Below are 19,420 nucleotides of genomic sequence, written 5' to 3'. Positions count from 1 at the left end.
TGATTTTGTGAGTAATTACTTTTCCCATAATAATAACTACCATTTATTCCCCCCACAGGCAGTTACTGTGTGTTGGAGACTATTTGTACTACCTTCTAGAGGATTCCCTCTTGCTGGGTACAAGGCTCTCGGTCACTTCTCAGATTACACTGAGGCCCCACCTGCTGGTAAGAGCTGGAAGGTCAGCAGTCCCATCACCCTGTCCCCAGGCCTCCACAGCCCTTTCCTCTGGGTGTCCTGAACCCAGGAGCCGTGATATGTGTCTTGTGGCAAGAAGTTCACACGTGTTTGGTCCCATTTCAGTGGATGGAGTGCAGTGAAGGGCCCTGAGCGTGGTGGAAGCTGGTTATGGTGGGCAGTGGCCAAAGCACTGGATTAGCAGTTCTCTGCTCCTGCTATAACCCCATTTGCTAGAGTGGAATCTGTTGCAGGGGGGATAGGGGAATTCTTCAAGGACAAATGGTATGTCCCCCAGGGTTACTCTCCCTGAGGGGGCTCACGGACAAGCTGTCCACAGTTCTCTTTGATTCCCCAGTGGATAGCCACGTCCACTGGAAGCAAAGCTACTCCAGGATGGTGGGGGTGGGACCCAACTTCTCAATAACTTTGCAAGATGGCAGCAGCAGAGCTCATGTGAAGCCCAATTCTTGCTTGAGATGCTGCAGAGGCGGGGCCTCAGCTCACCAACTCAGTTCTCCACTAACAGTTATTCAAGGGAAGGAGAAGCCTCTAGATTGTGCTCAATGGAGAGTCTCCTTGTCATTTCTAGTATATCTGAGCCTCTAGGGTTATTGTTCTTAAAATACACTGGCCTTGGGCTTCCCTGGTGGCTCAGTGATAAAGAATCTGCCTGCTAATGCAGGAGACAAGGGTTCTATCCCCGATCCGGGAAGATCCCACACATCACGGAGCAACTAAACCACAACTATTGAGCCTGTGCTCTAGGGCCTGGGAGCCACAACTACTGAGCCCATATGCTACAACTACTGAAGACTGCGCGCCCTAGAGCCCATGCTCTGCAACAAGAGAAGGCATCGCAATGAGAAGTCTGTGCACAGCAACTAGAGAGAAGTCCCTGAGCAGCAAGGAAGACCCAGCACAGCCAAAAATAAATAAATAAATAAAACTTAAAAAATATACTGGCCTTGAGGGGTAGGTAGAACCAATGACAGCATCAAGCATTAAAGGACCCAGAATCCGCATCTTGCACTCTCCCTTCTGAGTTCAAATTGCCAAGCCTGACGACACGTCCCATATCTCTGGATTCAGCTTGTAATAGGGAAGAACAAATCTGACTCCATATGGGATCTTTCACTTTAACCTTTGTCGTCTAATGATTTGCTACAAGTTAATCACTAAAGTGATGTTGCCTATAGCTTAAGGTATATATTTCCCTGGTGGTTCAGACAGTAAAGAATCTGCCAGCAATGCAGGAGACCCGGGTTCCATCCCTGGGTCGGGAAGATCCCTTGGAGAAGGGAATGGCTACCCACTACAGTATTCTTGTCTGGAGAATTCCATGGACAGAGGAGCCTGGTGGGCTACAGTTCATGGGGTCACAAAAAGTCAGACACGACTGAGCAGACTAACATACAAAAGGCCCATCTCTAAGAACCCTGCCTCCCATGCCTGAGTGTTAAGCTAAAATACTTTGGTTTCACTCCTAGGAAACCTCCTGACCCGGCCCACCTGTGAGTGGATCCAGGCAAGAAGGAATAAAAACAGCGCCTCTGGAGTCAGGCCAGAACCAGGAAATACTTGCAACAACTTATTGCCTCTTTTTCTTTACTTCCTTTCCTCTTCCTCTTTGTTCCATAAAAGAAACTAGCATCCAAACCAGGCAAGATAGTTCTTTGGGACAGCACTCTACCATCTTCTAGGTCTACTGTCTTTCCAAATAAAGTCGCTGGCCCTTGCCACAACAACCCATCCCTTGGTTTATTGACCTGTCATGTGGTGAGGAGTACAAGCTTGGATGCGATAACAAGTTGGACCTGTTGTCTTTTCCTACTTCTGAATCCTTTTCTGAATTGTCCTCAAGCATCTCCATGTATCTCTCTAACTCCAGCTCTCAGGGAGGTTTGGGAATGGAGACAGGGTCAGCCTTTCCCCTCCCAGAAGATCTGTGGGCTCACTCTGCAAACCGGCCCCTCACCCTCCCTGGAGCCCTACAGGCAAGGAGGGGCCCCTTCACTCGGCTAGACATCAGACCCACTAGACCTTTCCTTAGGGAAGGAAGGCTGCAAAGACCTCTTCAAGGGCAATCTATACAAAACTTCTGGCAGTTTCTTTCGCCCAAAGGGAAGAGGAGATCTGAGGTTACCTCATTTAATCTTCACAGTAATCCTCAGAGGCAGGCGTTATTATTATCCTCGTGTCACAAGAAAGAACACTGAGGCCCACAACGTGAAGGAACTTGCCCAAGTTCTCCGTGGTTAGTAACGAAAAAGAGATTCCAGAGCTCTTGCACACACTGCTGGCCTGCCTTGGAAGAATTCCTCGTCCTCCATGAACAACTCATCTGAGGAGAAAGGATGCATTGTGGAGAGTGATGAAATCAAGAATGGGCTGCATGTGCGCTGACATCAGATCAATGGGTGCTGAGGGCTAGCTATGGTAGTGAATTGACTATAAGGATATATGAGGTTGGGCTTCCCTGGGGACTCAGTAAAGAATCTGCCCTCAATGCCGGAGATCCGGGTTTGATCCCTGGGTCAGGAAAATGCCCTGGAGTAAAGGAATGGCAACCCACACTGGTGTTCTGGCCTGGAGAGTTCCACGGACAGAGCAGCCTGGAGGGCTACAGTCCACGGGGTCGCAAAGAGTTGGACACGACTGAGCAACACACATATAATGAGGTTACTTTTGGGGGAACAAAAGTGTTCTATCTTGATTGTGGTGGTGATCACATTACTGTACATACTTGTCAAAATTCATTGAATTGTATATATAAAATTGGTGAATTGGTGAACTGAGCATATGGACTTATTTACAAACAGAATAGGGTCACCATGGTTACCAGATGATTGGGGCGGGGCACAGATAAACTGGGAGATTGCTATTGACATATATACACTACTATATATAAAATAGATGAGGACCCACTGTTTTAGTACAGGGAACTCCATTCATTACTCTGCAGTGAACCAAATGGGAAAATAATCTTAAAAAACAGTAGATATATGTGTATGTATAACTGCTTCACTTTGTTATGTACCTGAAACTAAGACTGTAAATCAACTATACTCCAGTAAAACTTTTAAAAAATAATAAAGAACAACAACAGCAAAAAAAAAGAAAAGGCTGCATATGGACCCACTGACACATTATTTCTGTTTGGTTTTGTCATCTGTATCTGTTATGGGCTGAATTGTGTTCCCCCCACCCTCTAAATTCATATGTTGAAGTCCTGACCCCTAGGACCTCAGAACATGATTGTATTTGGAGGTAGGCCCTTTAAAGAGGTGATTAAGATAAAATGAGGTCCTATTGGAGGGTCCAAATCCAATATGACTAGTGTTCTTATAAGAAGAGTAAGTTTTAGAAACTGTGGCCAAAAGTGAAAGACTGGGTCTTGGCACTCAAAGTGTGGTCTCAGGCCAATAGCAAGCCTGAGACCTGGCAGTTTGTTAGAACCACAGAACCCCAGGTACAATAAACCAGGATCTGTTATTTTAACAAAATCCTCAGGCAGGACCAGCTGGATAAGTGGTAGGGTCTGGTACAAAATGAAAAGGAGAATCCCTCGTTTAAAAATTAGTAAGAATTTCAAGACCTTGGCAGCAGGGCATTGAAGTCAACTGCGCATAGCACTAAGAGGTCTCACACCGGTGCTGGCCCTGCCCGCAGATGCTAGGCATGCACTCTGAAGCTGGAGAAGCATCACAGTGGTGCGATGAAACCTTTCACCTGAGAGATGGTTTTAGCTGGATTTTATCTTTTTGCATTTTATCCTAAACACACAAAAGTTTTGAGTTATACTCTTTGATGTGTCTATTTTTCTCATGATAAAATAATATTTTCCCCAAAAAAATCTGGAAGGAAAACAGGCATTCCTGGATGATGCATCTTGTGTTCGTATAGTGTTGACAGTCTGTGGCACCCTGCCCATTCCAGGAAGTATGCACTTTGTGGGAAAATCTTGGGGCTAGCCCATCCTAGGTGTGGACTGCAGAGCCCTTGATTAAATATTTTCGAAAGAATCGCCCCACACAAGTTCATGTCCCCTGCTTGCATGAAGCTGAGCATTTATGTAGTATCCCTCTGGACCGATTATTTAGGCTCTCTGAACCTCAGTCTTTTATAAACTGGGGGAGAAGAGTACCTCTTTCAGCGGGTTATTGTGAGGTTGAAATGAGATAATACATAAAAACAAAACATAGAGACCATTTCCTACGGGATTTTTTGTTTTGTTTGTTTTGCTGTACAGCCCTTAGTTCAGATCAGGGATTGAACCTGGGCCCTTGGCAGTGAAAAGCGCCACAACTTAACCACTGGACCCCAGGGAAGGCCCCTCCTGTGTATGTTGAGTGTTCAATAAATGTTAGCTTATTACAGCCTGGAGATGAGATTCCTGCTTCACTCTGAGGAAGGCAGGCAAAGAGAGAGTGTGTCTCAAGGTGAATTTGCCCAGCTCCCAGACACGGAATAACATTGATTCTGATGAGTTCATCTTGACCTGGGGTCTGGTTGTCATTCTATTGATGCAGAAACCTGAGTTTTAAATTGGAGTATAGATGTATATTGTCACCCTGTCTATTTAACTTATATGCAGAGTACATCACGAGAAACGCTGGGCTGGAAGAAGCACAAGCTGTAATCAAGATGGCTGGGAGAAATATCAATAACCTCAGATATGCAGATGACACCACCCTTATGGCAGAAAGTGAAGAGGAACTAAAGAGCCTCTTGATGAAAGTAAAAGAGGAGAGTGAAAAGTTGGCTTAAAGCTCAACATTCAGAAAACTAAGATCATGGCATCTGGTCCCATCACTTCATGGGAAATAGATGGGGAAACGCTGGAAACAGTGTCAGACTATTTTGGGGGGGGCTCCAAAATCACTGCAGATGGTGATGGCAGTCATGAAATTAAAAGATGCTTACTCCTTGGAAGGAAAGTTATGACCAACCTAGACAGCATATTAAAAAGCAGAGACATTACTTTGCCAACAAAGGTCCATCTAGTCAAGGCTATGGTTTTTCCAGTAGTCATGTATGGATGTGAGAGTTGGACTGTGAAGAAAGCTGAGTGCCGAAGAATTGATGCTTTTGAACTGTGGTGTTGGAGAAGACTCTTGAGAGTCCCTTGGACTGCAAGGAGATCCAACCAGTCCATCCTAAAGGAGATCAGTCCTGGGTGTTCATTGGAAGGACTGATGCTGAAGCTGAAACTCCAATACTTTGGCCACCTCACGCAAAGAGTTGACTCATTGGAAAAGACCCTGATGTTGGGAGGGATTGGGGGCAGGAGGAGAAGGGGACGACAGAGGATGAGATGGCTGGATGGCATCACCGACTAGATGGACATGAGTTTGAGTAAACTCTGGGAGCTGGTGATGGACAGGGAGGCCTGGCATGCTGCGATTCTTGGGGTCGCAAAGAGTTGGACACGACTGAGCGTCTGAACTGAACTGATAGGTGATTAATAATGTTATGCTAGTTTCAGTGTACAGCAAAGTGATTCAGTTATACATATATGTATATCTACTTTTTTTGAAAAATTTTTTTCCAGTTTAAGTTGTTTCAAAATATCAAGCAGAGTTTCCTGTGCTATACAGTGGGTCCTTGTTGGTTATCCATTTAAAGTATAGCAGTGTGTACATGTCACTCCCTAAAGCCCTATCTATCCCTCACCCCACTCTTCTCCCTGGTAACCATAAGCTTGTTCTCTGTGAGTCTGAGAAACCTAATTTTGTAAGCACCCTGAGAGTGCAGCTATAATTGGGGGGTGTACTTATACGACTGACACTGGAGGTGGTGGTGGTGTGTGCATGTGTATATGCGCTCGTAGAGAAAGAGAGAAAAGGGGGAGAAGGAAGTTATTAAACAGAGCAAATGAAAATTTAGAGTCTTGTGAATGACTTTTTTATTTTCCAGTGAGAGAAACTATTTCTACAAAGAGTTTGAAGGTTGCTGGGGGAAAACCACCACCAGCAGTGAGAAGACAGTCTCAAGGGGCTGGCAGGTTTCAGCTCTGACTCCAAGTCACCTTTGTGGCTTGCATTTTCTGAGACAGACAGGGTTAGTGCTGAGGAGCCTTAGGCCGAAAGGGGGCGCTCTAGGCTTCTGCTCTAGGAACCAAGCAGGAGTCCAGCCAGGTTTTGCCTTTTGGATATAAGCAAATGCAGGGGAGTTTTGGAGAGAAGAGGTGGGTTGGTGGGTGGGCTGTCCTTAGGAGAGATTGGATTATATGGGAGCTTGGTATATGGGAGCTTGAGAGGTGCATTTGGGACATTGCTTGGGGAAATGTTTTTTATCTTTCAAATTCTACCATTGAATATGATAATCAATGTGTGTCACACACACGTATATATCTGATTATAACAGTTAAACATGAAAAAACAAAGAAGCAAAAAGCTAAATATGCCTCTTGTACAAATTTCAAATATTAGAGAAAGTATAACTTTGAAAGTAAAACCCTCTGCTACTCACTTCCACCTGCTACACCTCCAAGAAATAAAGCACTATTAGGAGTTTGGTATGTTTGCTATGCCCATATTCATTAAATAGCTAGCTAGCTAACTAACTACATACACACACACAAAAATGCATATGTGTTTCTACATAAATATGAATGCTGACAATTAAGTTCACAGTGACAACCTGAGCTATAGAGCCAACTGAAAAGCTTGTGTCATGTTATCGACTGCATTCTCTTCCCATGAGCAAGTAGCACAGAAAAGCATATCAAAGAAATTTATGAACTGAGTGTGGAAACAAATTAAGGGGAGTGAGTCAATCTTCTGAAATGTCTCTCAACTAGGAGCTCCCGCTTTCCCCCACCAGCACACCAGGGAGCTAGTATCTCACAGAGTACATTTTGGAAGATGTTGACCTCTCTGCCTATGTCATTTCAATGTCTCCTTAAAGCAACAAATTATGGCTGGGTTATATTGTCCCTTTGTAAATTCTTTGTATTTGGGAGAAAATAATTTTCTGTAAACTACCTATGGGTCCTTTGAAAAATATATTTAGTGCTTTATTTATGATGATTAAAACCATTGTATTAATTTTTAACTGATGTTTCAAAAAAGAGTGGGAGTTTCAAAATATCCTTCATGTAAACCTAAAAGTGTGAATTGTGATCACTTTTAGGCATGTAATACGTAAAAATAACTACCAATGCCTCTTGGCACAAACTGTTCTTCAGTTCATCCACTAGAGGACACCAGAGAGTCGCTTGACAAAAGCAAAATACAAAACCAAATTTAAAAATCTGAACCAGAAACTACAGACCTAAAATACTACATATATATGTGTATACACACACACACACACACACATATATATATATAAACACTTCTGGCACGTTATTAAATAAAGTCAGTTTGCTAAAATATAGCCATACATTTTCTTCATTATAAGGTTTTAACACATCTATCTGTAGACTAATACTTTTGAAAGAAATTTTGGATCTTGCCTAGATAAGAAGGTACTGTGTATCTTGCAATATATTAAATGCTTCTCTAGTGAAAATTGTGGTATTTAAGTTTGCTAGAAAAGGCTTGTAATTTTATTATCATAACTCCAGAATTGTTTCTCTATTTTATGTAATTAGTATATTACTTAATTGGATTCACCCTAAATGGCCTCATGAAAGATGCAGAATGTAATTTTTCCTTTATTAGATTCATCCTCTGCTTCTCGCTTCCATTCCATGTTCCAGTAAAAGCAATTACTGTATTGCACATGAAAACTAAAAATTGGAAATAGCCCAAATGGCCAATAGTACAGGATAGGAAAGTCAACAGTGTGTTATGGCAATAAATATTTATATTGATCTATTAATTATAGTGTATGTAAATTATAATACTAATCCAATAGCATTAGAAATGCATTTACAAAAATGTGCTGACCAGCCACTAAAGGTTAGCCCCTGTGCTATGTGGGTGCTGAGCAAGAAATAAATCCTAGCTCTGGAGGAATACATAATTTGGTGTGTGTGTGTGTGTGTAGGTGTGAAGAGACCCATAACTGAACATACTTTGCTGTTCAGTTGCTCAGTTGTGTCCAACTCTTTGCTACCCCATGGACTGCAGCACTCCAGACTTCCTTGTCCTTCACCATCTCCCGGAGTTTGCTCAAACTCATGTCCATTGAGTCGGTGATGCCATCCAACAATTTCATCCTCTGTTATCTCCTTCTCCTTCTCCTCCACCCTTCGATCTTTCCCAGCATCAGGATCTTTTCCAATGAGTTGGCTCTCCATATGAGGTGGCCAGAGTACTGGAGCTTCAGTTTCAGCAGCAGTCCTTCCAATGAATATTTAGGGTTGTTTTCCTTTAGGATTGAGTGGTTTGATCTCCTTGCTGTCCATTGAATACTTAGAGGGTAGGGATTGGAAGCATGAGCTCTGGAGTTCTCCCACTCATCTGTTATATGACCTTGAGCAAATAATTTTATCTGTCTCTGAGGCTTGATTTTTTTATCTTTTAAGTGGAGATAGTCACTTACCTTAATTTTATTGTGAAAATTAAGTGGGCTCGTGAACATAAAGTACCTGGCACCTAGTCCTGATTATGGAGTCCATTAAAAGATAGTAATAGTCATGGTTTTGATCATTGTTACTTTCTGCATGTAGCAGGGCATCTTTGTGTGATATCATGTGTAATGGACTTTCTCAGCTGCCCACCCCCAGGAGGAGACGGAAGCACTGTTCCATCTGGACTCTGGCCCGGGAAGCATCAGTCACATCCTGACCGTCCAAATTTCTAGCAGACAGTGGATCTGGCTGCCTTCTTATGGAGAAAATTACTAAGAAGGGATCTCACCTCCCTTGGAATGGTCTGCATTTCGTTTCTGCTTTAGCTGCTTCAAGGTCCAGTGAGTGGCCAAAGTGGGCCTCTTCAGGTGAAGACTTACTGTAGTCCCGAGAGCCTGTGTAGACTGCTATTCCCACATGGGCTAGGAAATGGGCTTGGGACCCAGGATGGCAGAGGAGGTATTTCTCAAGTAAAGCTGTGAGTGGTGCTATAATCCAAGGAATCTGCCCAACCGAGAGTCAATGAGGACAGAAGAGGCCTATGAGCCGAGGTCAGAAACCCAGACAATGAGATTCAAATGCATGGCCAAGCAAAGACAGATAGACGCTGCGCTGAAATCCAGGGTGTAGAGCAGGATTCCCTGGTGGCTCAGTTGGTAAAGAATCCACCTGCAATGCAGGAGACCCACCTTCAATCTCTGGGTGGGGAAGATCCCCTGGAGAAGAAAATGGCAACCCACTCCAGTATTCTTGCCTGGAATATCCCAGGGACAGAGGAGACTGGTGAGCTACAGTCTATGGGGTTGCAGAGAGTTGGACTTGACTTAGCGACTAAACCGCCACCAAAGCAGGGATTGGAAACCAGGGCGAGTGAGTGCAGAGGACAGAGTGTATTTTACCAACTACTGTTCTTGATACAGGGAGCTTATATTACAATAAGCCAAGTTCCCATGCTGGTAAGTGCTACAGAGAAAGGTAGCATAGGATAGGGTCAGGGAGAGAGTTCCAGGGGAGGCAGTCTTAGCTAAGGTGGTGTTCTAGGTGGGAAGAACAGCAAGGGCCAGTCCCTGAGGCAGGAATGCAGAAGAAGGCCATCATAGCTGGAGTGCAGTGAATAAAGGGAGAGGAGAAGGGAAATGAGTTTAGAGAGGGAGGCAGGGGCCATATATGCTGTGTCTTGTGAGCTGTGATACAGAGTTTGGATTGTATCAATGCAATGGGAAGCTACTCAAAGTTTTAAACAGGGCAGGTGCATTGACACAATTTAATTTATACTTTTTTTAAAAACTAAGTGTCTGTTTATTTATGGCTGCAGTGGGTCTTCTTGCTGTGCCTGGGCTTTCTCACTGTGGGGGCTTCTCTTGTTTCAGAGCAAGGGCTCTAGGGCTCAGTAGTTGCAGCAGGCGGGTTTAGCTGCCCTGAGGCATGCGGAATCTTCCTGGACCGGAGGTCAAACCCGTGTCCCCTGCATTGGCAGGTAGATTCTTAACAACTGGACGGCCAGGGAAGTTCCTAATACACACTTTAAAAAGACCCCTCTGGCTCTTGTGGGATGGTTAAATTACAGTAAGACAGGAATCTTACAGGAAAAGTCTCAGGTCAAGAGGCAAGAACTTCTGGGTCAAATCATATAAATAGTTCCAGGAGCTGGGCCAGTGGAAAATCTGTGTGCAATATCTATGTCTCCTCTCCAACCCTGAAGTTGTCCGTGTACTTAAACCAGGCTGGTAGGTAGGCCTCACCTCTAATTTGTTTGCCAGAAGCAGCTTGGTCCTGGGAATGTGTTTATTCAGATTTCCGAACCTGTGCAGATGAACCTATAATTTTGAGAAACACAGCTTGAAGCTGCTAAATTGGGGCTCCTGCTACACACCTCATTCTGTTTTAATATGGATGATGAGAACTAAAGTTTATAGTTTTTAAAAAGTAAGAGGATGTGTGGAGAAGTATGTTCATTTAAGTAGCATTTCAAATAGATGGGTTGGATTAGTCTTTAAGGAAAAGTTAAAAGTATATAAAATTACGGGCTTCCCTGGTAGCTCAGCTGGTAAGGAATCCGCCTGCAATGCAGGAGACCCCGGTTCGATTGCTGGGTTGGGAAGATCCCCTGGAGAAGGGATAGTCTACCCACTCCAGTACTCTTGCCTGGAGAAACCACATGGACAGAGGAGCCTGGTGGGCTACACTCCATGGAGTCGCAAAGAGTCAGACATGACTGAGCGACTAAGCACAGCACAGCGCGAATATAAAGTTACAATATAGCATAGCATAGAGAATACAGAATTACAATAGCTGCAATTTATTGAGTGCCTACTGTGGGCTAAGAGGCTTCACAAATGAAACAAAACAATAATTATTGACATAGAAGTCTTTTTCCTCCTGCTATGCATTTGAAGAAGGTTCTGATTCTGGGACTGACTGACCCTTGTGGGTCTTTGGATGCAATTGGTTATAAAAATACTTATTTACTTCTTGGCAAGCTAGCCATTAGAGTCCCCATGTTTTGCAGGTGAAGTGAAATAAATTTATAGAGGTTGTATACCTGGTCTAATTGAGTATTAAAGCCAGAATTTGCATCCAGGGGTATACAACTCCAGGACTCATGTTGGAGCCATTCTACGTGAGTCACACAGGTGTGAGGCAGTGATTGAGTGTGTGAAACATGGCATCGGGGGTCTTGGATTTGAATTCTGCTCCATTGTTTAGTAACTTCCCTGATGGCTCAGTGGTAAAGAATCTACCTGCAATGCAGGAGATGTGGGCTCAATTCCTGCTCCAGGAAGATCCCCTGGAGTAGGAAATGGCAACCCACTCCAGTATTCTTGCCTGGGAAATCTTGTGGACAGAGGAGCCTGGCCGGCTACAGTGCATGGGGTCACAAAAATGTTGGACACGACTTAGTGACTAGACAGCAACAACAACAACCATTGCTTACTAGCTCTATCATCTTGGTCTGATTACTTAACATCTAGGAGATGTTACTGAACATCTTAGATCTACTAACATCTGTGTTTCGTTCTCTGTAAATCAGGGGTAACAATAGCCCCTCCTGCAAAGCTTACTCTAAAGATCAGGTGAGACCTGTCGCATGGACCTGGCAAATGAAGGAGTCCAATAAATGTTAGTTATGATGATCATATACCATGCTGGCCTCTGAGAGGGGTTCTTTGGCATCTGTCTGAGCCAGTTTCACTGCCAGCATCAGAAACATATATCCGGCCCTGAAAACATCCCACATAATAGACTGTGTCCACTTAAGTCACTTCGAGCTGTGCTGTGAACACCAGACATCTAAGGAGTGCTTTGGATGATGATATTACCCAACTGCACGAGTGGGTTTGATAGCTTTTCCAAAGGGCTGGTATTTCAGTTGTGCAACTGTAACTGCTTCGTGGCAATAGAAAAGATTTATTTTTTGTACCCCAATCAACCTTCAGCCCCATCTCTCAAACTCCATAAGATGTCGAAATTGTGCAGTATTAACGTTTGGTCAAAGGTGCTCGTGGCATTTCACAGATGGAATGAAGAACCCATATTGTCCAAAATTGCTTTGTGATGCCTCCTGCCCTGAGCCCTGCTTGCCCTTTAAAGCTCAGTTGGTGGGAAAATTCAGATGCAAGCACAGCTGGAAGGCAGAGGAAGGACAAAAACCTGGTTTGTTCCGCTTTGCAGGAGCCTGGGACCTCAGGCTGAGGTACAAGATGCCCCCCAAAAGGAAAAGGATCTAATAATCCTCTCCCTCCAGATCCAAGGAGGGCCAAGGAAGATATATCTTATAATTTAAAAAATTAACATAATGCAGTAAATTTTGATGGAGATGGTTGTCTCTGGAGGAAACAGGAGCGGTGGGGAGCAGAGAAAAGGGGATTTTCTATCAGAGGGCTACCATTGTCAGTGAGGTCAGCTGCTCAACAAATCATTTCTAACTGCTTTGTGGGACCAGATTCCTCAACCTGAAGGTAAGGCATTGTGTGCGTTCTTCAGTCGGGGGTCTTTTCTACCCAGGCTGTTTTCACTTACACTGAAGTAACAGGGGCAGACTGATGAGGTGTGAGAGCCAGTTTGGAGGCAGTTTCTGTGTCTTGCAGTCTCGAGGGTCCCCGCTTTCCTCTAAATCTTGGTGTTATGCGGAGTTGAACGGGCCTGGTTCAAAGAGCGGTGCAACCACAAACTAAAGTCACGTGGCCTTAGTGTCCTCATCTGCAGAATGGAATTAACAAAAGAACGTCAACAATATATATATAGGGACTTCCCTGGTAGTCACTGGCTACGACTCCATGCTCCCAATGTAAGGGGTCCTGGTTTGATCCCTGGTCAGGGAACTAGATCCCACATGCTGCAACTAAGAGTTCATATGCCGCAACGAAGATCGAAGAGCCTGCATGCCGCAGCTAAGACCTGGCACAGTCAATATATATATGTTATTGTTGTTCAGTCACTAGATTGTGTCCAACTCTTTGCAACCCTATGGACTGCAGCATAGCAGGCTTCCCTGTCCTTCACTGTCTTTGAGTTTGCTCAAATTGATGTCCACTGAGTCAATGATGATATATATATATATATATATATTTTTTCCCTATATAATAGAAAATAAAGGTAGCATTATAAACCAAAACTGACTGTTAACACTTCTGTTTTTTAAAGGAGGTAGGCATGCTTCATGTCAGTAAGGAGATACATTTTTCCTTTGTGCTTTTTCATTAATAGTGTTTGGATGATCCACAGTAAAATTGGAGCTGAATATGCCATAGAAGTTGGAGAGGGCTGAATTGCTTTGCCCAGTAAATAGTTTTGGGGGGCTGAATAGCTTTGGGGGCTTCTAGTAGCCAATGAGAGAGAAAATAGAGAGAGGTGGCCCAAACAATACTGTAGAAGGCAGATCTTAAAGGGCCAGTAGAGCCCAGCTGTTGTTCAGTTTAGATGTTTATATACGTGAAAGCACTTAGAGTAATTCTTGGCACCAGTGAGCATTTAATAAGAGGCAGCCACGAGCTGTGTGGCAAAGCTATCTCACTGTTGTCCTCTAATAGCCTCTCTCTCCAGAGGAGCAGAATCCTCTCTGTTTTATGGGGTGTGTTTGTCTTGGGGAAATTGTACTAGACAGCAAATGTGGGATGCAGGGGGTTCAAATTCTGATTTCACAGGGTTTACTTATCTGTTCCTTTAATTTTCCATCTTTAAATTAGGGCAAAGATAGTACCTCACTACAAATAATAAATGATGGAGAGGGTATTCCTATACTGTTGGTAGGAATGTAAATTGGTACAACCACTATGGAGAACAGCATGGAGCTTCCTTTAAAAAATAAAAATACAACTACCATATGATCTGACAATCCTACTCCTGGGGATATATTCAGAGAAAACCATAATTTGAAAAGATATATGCACCCCAGTGTTCATAGCAGCACTATTAACAATAGCCAAAACATGGAAGCAACCTAAATGTCCATTAATCTGTATGTATTGTGTGTATATATATAATGGAATATTATTCAGCCATTAAAAAGAATGAATTTGCAGCAACATGAATGGATCTAGAGATTATTATACTAAGTCAGATGGTAAAAGACAAATACCATATATCACTTATATGTGAACTGTAAAAAAAATGAAACAAATGAACTTATTTACAAAATAGAAATAGACTCATAGACAGAAAACAAATTTATGGAAAAAGTGAAAGTGCAAGTCTCTCAGTCATGTCCAACTCTTTGCAACCCCATGGACTATAGAGAACATAGAATTCTCCAGACCAGAATACTGGAGTGGGTAGCCTTTTCCTTCTCCAGGGGGTTTTCCCAACCCAGGGATTGAACACAGGTCTCCCACATTGCAGGCAGATTCTTTACCAACTGAGCCACAAGGAAAGCAGAGGGGAGGGATAAATTAGGAGTTTGGGATTAACATATACACACTCCTATATATAATATAGATAGCCAACAGGGATCTAGTGTATAGCACAGGAAACTATACTCAATATTTTATAATAACCTATGAGATATATATATATATATATATATATATATATATATATATATATATATATGTAAAACAGAAACTTTGCTTTATACCTGAAATTGACACATTTTAAATCAACTATACTTCAATAAAAAATAAATATACAAAAAATGAAAAAACATTTCTCATATCATACAATTTATATGTAAAGTTTAAATGAGATTATTAAGATAATCCATGAGCCAGGCACTTCGCTTTCAGTAAATGTTAGCTCTTCCTAGTATTCTACAATAATAGTCTTATGATGATGGTATACCATCCTGGGCTTCCCAGGTGGCGCTAGTGGTTAAAAACCTGCCTGCCAATGCAGGAGACTTAAGAGATGCAGGTTTGATCCCTGGGTCAGAAAGATCCCCTGGAGGAGGGCATGGCAGCCGACTCCAGCATTCCTGCCTGGTGAATCCCGAGGACAGACAAGCCTGGAGGGCTCTGGTCCATAGGATCGCAAATAGTCAGACACAACTAAAGCTACTTAGCATGCATACGATCCTAGAACTTGTGCTTTGTGGGTTTCATTTTAAATTTTACATGTCTATTCAATTTTAAAAACTTGAAAAACATAAAGAACACAGAAAACAACAGCTTTCAACAAAAAGATCACCAGTGTTAGTATTTTGGTTCATCTTTTTCTTTTTCCTTGCTAGTGTATATCTTTATTCTGTCTGTTCAAAATAGGATAGTGTTCTATAGTCTGCTCTTTTTTAAACCTAGCAAAAGACTGTGAACTTTTCTCCACGGATGAGTTGTTTCTTAAAATAGATATTTCAGTGGAAGTAGTCATACCCTGGGACAGCGAATTCATTGCTTTTTTTTTTTTTTTTTTTAAAGAGGGGGATGCCTCATGGCTGTCCAAATTTGAGAGACACTGCATCTTATATTTCCTTCTTAGAAAATTAACAGTGCATATTAGCATGTTAAAGGCTCTGAGAAGCCCTTCCACAAAGAACCTGCTTGACTTTGATTAGATCAGTGTTTCCCAAACTAATTTAATGCTGTGGGGTCATTTATTCTCGTAACTCCTATTAATGTCTCAGGAATTATTGGGGGAGACACAGCTGCAGGCCCGAGATTCCTTGAGAACAGGGACCAGGTCTTGTTAATCTTCATTGTTTCCATACGGCCTTACAGCTGTGTTTTTAAGAAATTATACAAAATGAGATTGGATTGATGACTCTGCTTTCTAACCAACAGCCACACACGTGCGAACTGGGGGCCAAGGTTAGAGGCTGAGTCTGTGCTCCGAAGTGTTTCTCAGTGTAAAGCTAATTGGCCCCTTTGGGGATGAACCCGTGAACTTGGCCTTGTTAACGCCAGCAGAAAACAGCTGAGTTAGTTCATCTGGTATCCTGAAATTGTTCTCTTACCCAGATTCTCATGCCGTCCTGCAGATGGCGATGCTGGTTTGTCAACTTTCTGAGAGCCTGAAGCTTGGGCCAAGAAAAGCTTGAAATTGAGGGGAAGCAGATGCAGGTGAGGAAAAGAGTCAGGAGTGGGGGGATTATTGAAAACCAGAAGACACACTGTCAGGTTTGCAGTTGGCATGAAGCTAAGGGGTAGCCTTATATATAGAGTGTTGGACATAGGTGTAAAAAACGTCTTGATGAACCAGTGAGCCGAGAATAAATATCACTAGTATTTATTGAGCACCAAGCTTGGGGCTGGAGATACACTAGATAATTTCATTTATTATTCCCTTTAATCCCCTAAATAGACCAAAGAAGTAGTTTCTGCAGCTAGAAGAAGCAGAACTGGAAGTTCAACCCTGCTTTCTGGGCCTGGTGCTGTATCTTAGTGCTTTGCTAGACTGAAACAAGAAGGTGTTTATCAAGGATGAATAAATATAAAATACTTCCTATGTCTATCTATCTACTGTCACTCTATCTATCCATCTGTTTTTTTCATTTTCACAGGATGGACCTAATTGCACTTCATGAAATTAATACCAGAGTTTTTTTTTTTTTTTAAGTTAGTCATCTGCTAAATAAATTAATTACAGTTCTGGGCTGCATTCTTAGAATTATCACATTTAGGTCAGAATGGTGGAAGTACTCTTTTTAGAATTCTTCTAGTCTTTTTAGTTCTGGTGATCATCATGCAAGATAAATATGGTCAAAATGAATGCCCTAGCATGGCCAGTTTAAAAGTCAGTCATTGGACTGAGTGGCCCTTGTGTCCCACCACATCCCTGTTATAGCACTTGCCAGTGATGTTGCAATTATTTCTTTAAATGTCCCCCTCTCCTGGTGGATGCTGTATTTCTTGAACTATGCCTTCATTTCTGTATTTCTAGGTTCTAGCAAAGTACATGGTACACAATGTGCTGTTAGTAAAGTTTGGATGAATGAATAACCTAATGAATGAAGGGTGTCTCCTGCAGAAGTGATCTCAGGGAGCTTAGCCTAGATGAGCAGAAAGAGGACCTGAGGAAGCTGCAAGAACTATCTTTACACACGTGAGAGGTGTCATGCAGAGGAGATTGCAGAACAAAATTGTGCCTCTTCAAGTCTTGGGAGGCCAGTTTCTTTAACAAAGAAGAATCTCAGAGCTGTCTAAACATAAAAGAAGTTACTTTAAAAAATATTTATTTATTTGGCTGCGCTGGGTCTTAGTTGCTGCACACGGGATCTTCCGTTGCAGTACGTGAGAACTTCAGTGGCTGTATATGGGATCTATTTCCCTGACAAGGGATCGAACCTGGGCCCTCTGCAGTGAGCGTGAGGAGTCTTAGGCACTGATGGCAAACGCCTTCCAATCGTCTCAGCCAGAGGCAGCATGAACATCTAGCAGGAATGGGGGAGAAAGGGTCCCTTCATTAGTTTGAGGCAGAAGGAGGAGGTTACTGACGCATGTGGCTGTGGGGCAGGCATGCAAAAGGGACTCAATATTTGTTGAACAAATGAATAACAGTCTTCTAATAATTAAAGACTCATTCTGTAAATAGCTATTAACATTTTCTATGCATTAGGTCTGTACTCAACTGAAGAGGTTGCCTCAGTGAAAAGGATGACTCAGCCCCCATCAACAAGGGGCAGTGTACTATATAGGTCGGAAGCCCAAGATGAAACCACACAGCCTGGGTTCAAAATCCGGCTCTGCCAATTCCTATATGTCTGTGTGCCTCAGTCTCCTCAGCTGTGAAATGGGGATAAAATAGCAGCCACCTTAAGGGATTATTTTGATAATTAAAATTAAATGAATTAATACTTGACACATCTTATGGATTCAAGTATTAATGATTATCACAGTGCATATCTTCCAGCAAGGGCTACAGAGAAGTTACTGTTATGTGAGGAGTATGAACTGAAATATGTGAGTATCCGGACAGCCCAATAATTAGACACTGCATCAAATCAATATGCTCTAAATCTCTATTCAGTTTCCATTAGAGGAAAGGCTAAGTGCTTTGGGAGGCAGGATTGTGGCTCACCCAAGAGGGCTTTTGTGATGGTACCTCTCTCTCTCCCCTCAGAGTTGCCCAGTGCAACTAGAAAGGGATGTTGTGACCCAGTCAGCAGAGAAGGGCAGAGAAGGGCTGCTCGTGCCAACCCTGATCCTTACACCAAAGTCCTGAGCAATTCCACTCAGCTCCAAACCTGCAGTCCCCACTAAGCCTAACGAGCCCTTCAAAGTTAAACAGACAATTGTGTGCATGCTTGCCAAGTCACTTCAATTGTGTCCAAATCTTTGTGACCCTATGGACTGTAGCCCGCCAGGCTCCTCCGTCCATGGGATTCTCCAGGCAAGAATACTGGAGTGGGTTGCCATGCCCTCATCCAGGGGATCTTCCCAACCCAGGGATTGAACCTGCATCTCTTGGGTCTCCTGCATTGGCAGGTGAGTTCTTTACTACTAGCAGCACCTGGGAAGACCTAAACAGAAAGCTCCCCTCCCCCTACCCCACCACATTAGAAGCTCATCTAGCATTTCCAAGAAAGCTCCTTTGGGGTGTTACCCCTGCCCCAAGGAACTTAGCAGAGTACTTATTCCAACCACATAGCATACTATCTGAGGAAATTGTAAGACAGAATTTTTCTGATCTCATTACACTTCCTATGATTTTTTTATTCCCCCTTGTAGGTTTCTGCCACAGGTGACTGATTAGCTGACCACCCCTAATCCCTCTCTGCTGATGGGGGCTGAGCAGAGTGCCATGAGGACGCCTCCAAGGGAGCCTAGCCCTGACTTGGCGGGTAAGGGAGGACTGCAGAACATGTAGGTGTTAGTAATGCAATTAAGTGGTAAGGTTGGCTGTTCTGGACAGAGGGAACAGCACATGCAAAGGCCTGAGGTTAGTGAGAGGCACTGAGGTGTGTTAGGGATTTGAAAATGGTTTAGTAAAAAAAAAAAAAAAAACCCCAAAAAAGAAAATGGTTTAGTGTGGCTGGCTCACAGGGTGTGGGGGTGTGATGTGGAGAGAGAGAATGAAGAAGAGGCTGGGGGGAGTATGAAGGGCCCTGTAAGTTGTGTTGAGGAGCTTATACTCCATCCGGAGCATGACGGGGAATCTACGAAGGGTTTGAAGGAAGGTGGTGCAACGAAGAGGTCTGCAGTTTAGAAAGAGCACCATTGCTGAGACGGGGATGGTCCTATGGGTGGAACCAGAAGCAGGAAGTTAGGAGGGGGTTGCAGTACCTCCTGGGAGAGACAGGGGGCACTGAACTACAGAAACTCCAGCATTGTGACTGGAGAAAGTGAAAAT

At 43.2% G+C, this 19,420-nt stretch overlaps 1 long non-coding RNA gene across 2 annotated transcripts in view; it reads right to left on the bottom strand.

Annotated features, from left to right (window-relative positions):
• The window catches only part of LOC122450325, a 58,793-nt gene that overhangs the window by 12,856 nt on the left and 26,517 nt on the right, over positions 1-19,420 (bottom strand). For both annotated transcript variants that reach the window (XR_006272099.1, XR_006272098.1), the window contains exons 3-4: positions 12,722-12,901; positions 2,324-2,521 (exon numbers count right to left, since the gene is read on the bottom strand). This is a non-coding gene — a long non-coding RNA (uncharacterized LOC122450325). The remainder of the gene's footprint in view (positions 1-2,323; positions 2,522-12,721; positions 12,902-19,420) is intronic.

Source organism: Cervus canadensis, chromosome 11 (assembly GCF_019320065.1).
Source record: "Cervus canadensis isolate Bull #8, Minnesota chromosome 11, ASM1932006v1, whole genome shotgun sequence".
Lineage (NCBI taxonomy): Eukaryota > Metazoa > Chordata > Mammalia > Artiodactyla > Cervidae > Cervus > Cervus canadensis.
The sequence above is the reverse complement of the archived record's forward strand: the minus strand, read 5'-3'. Positions and strand labels throughout refer to the sequence as shown.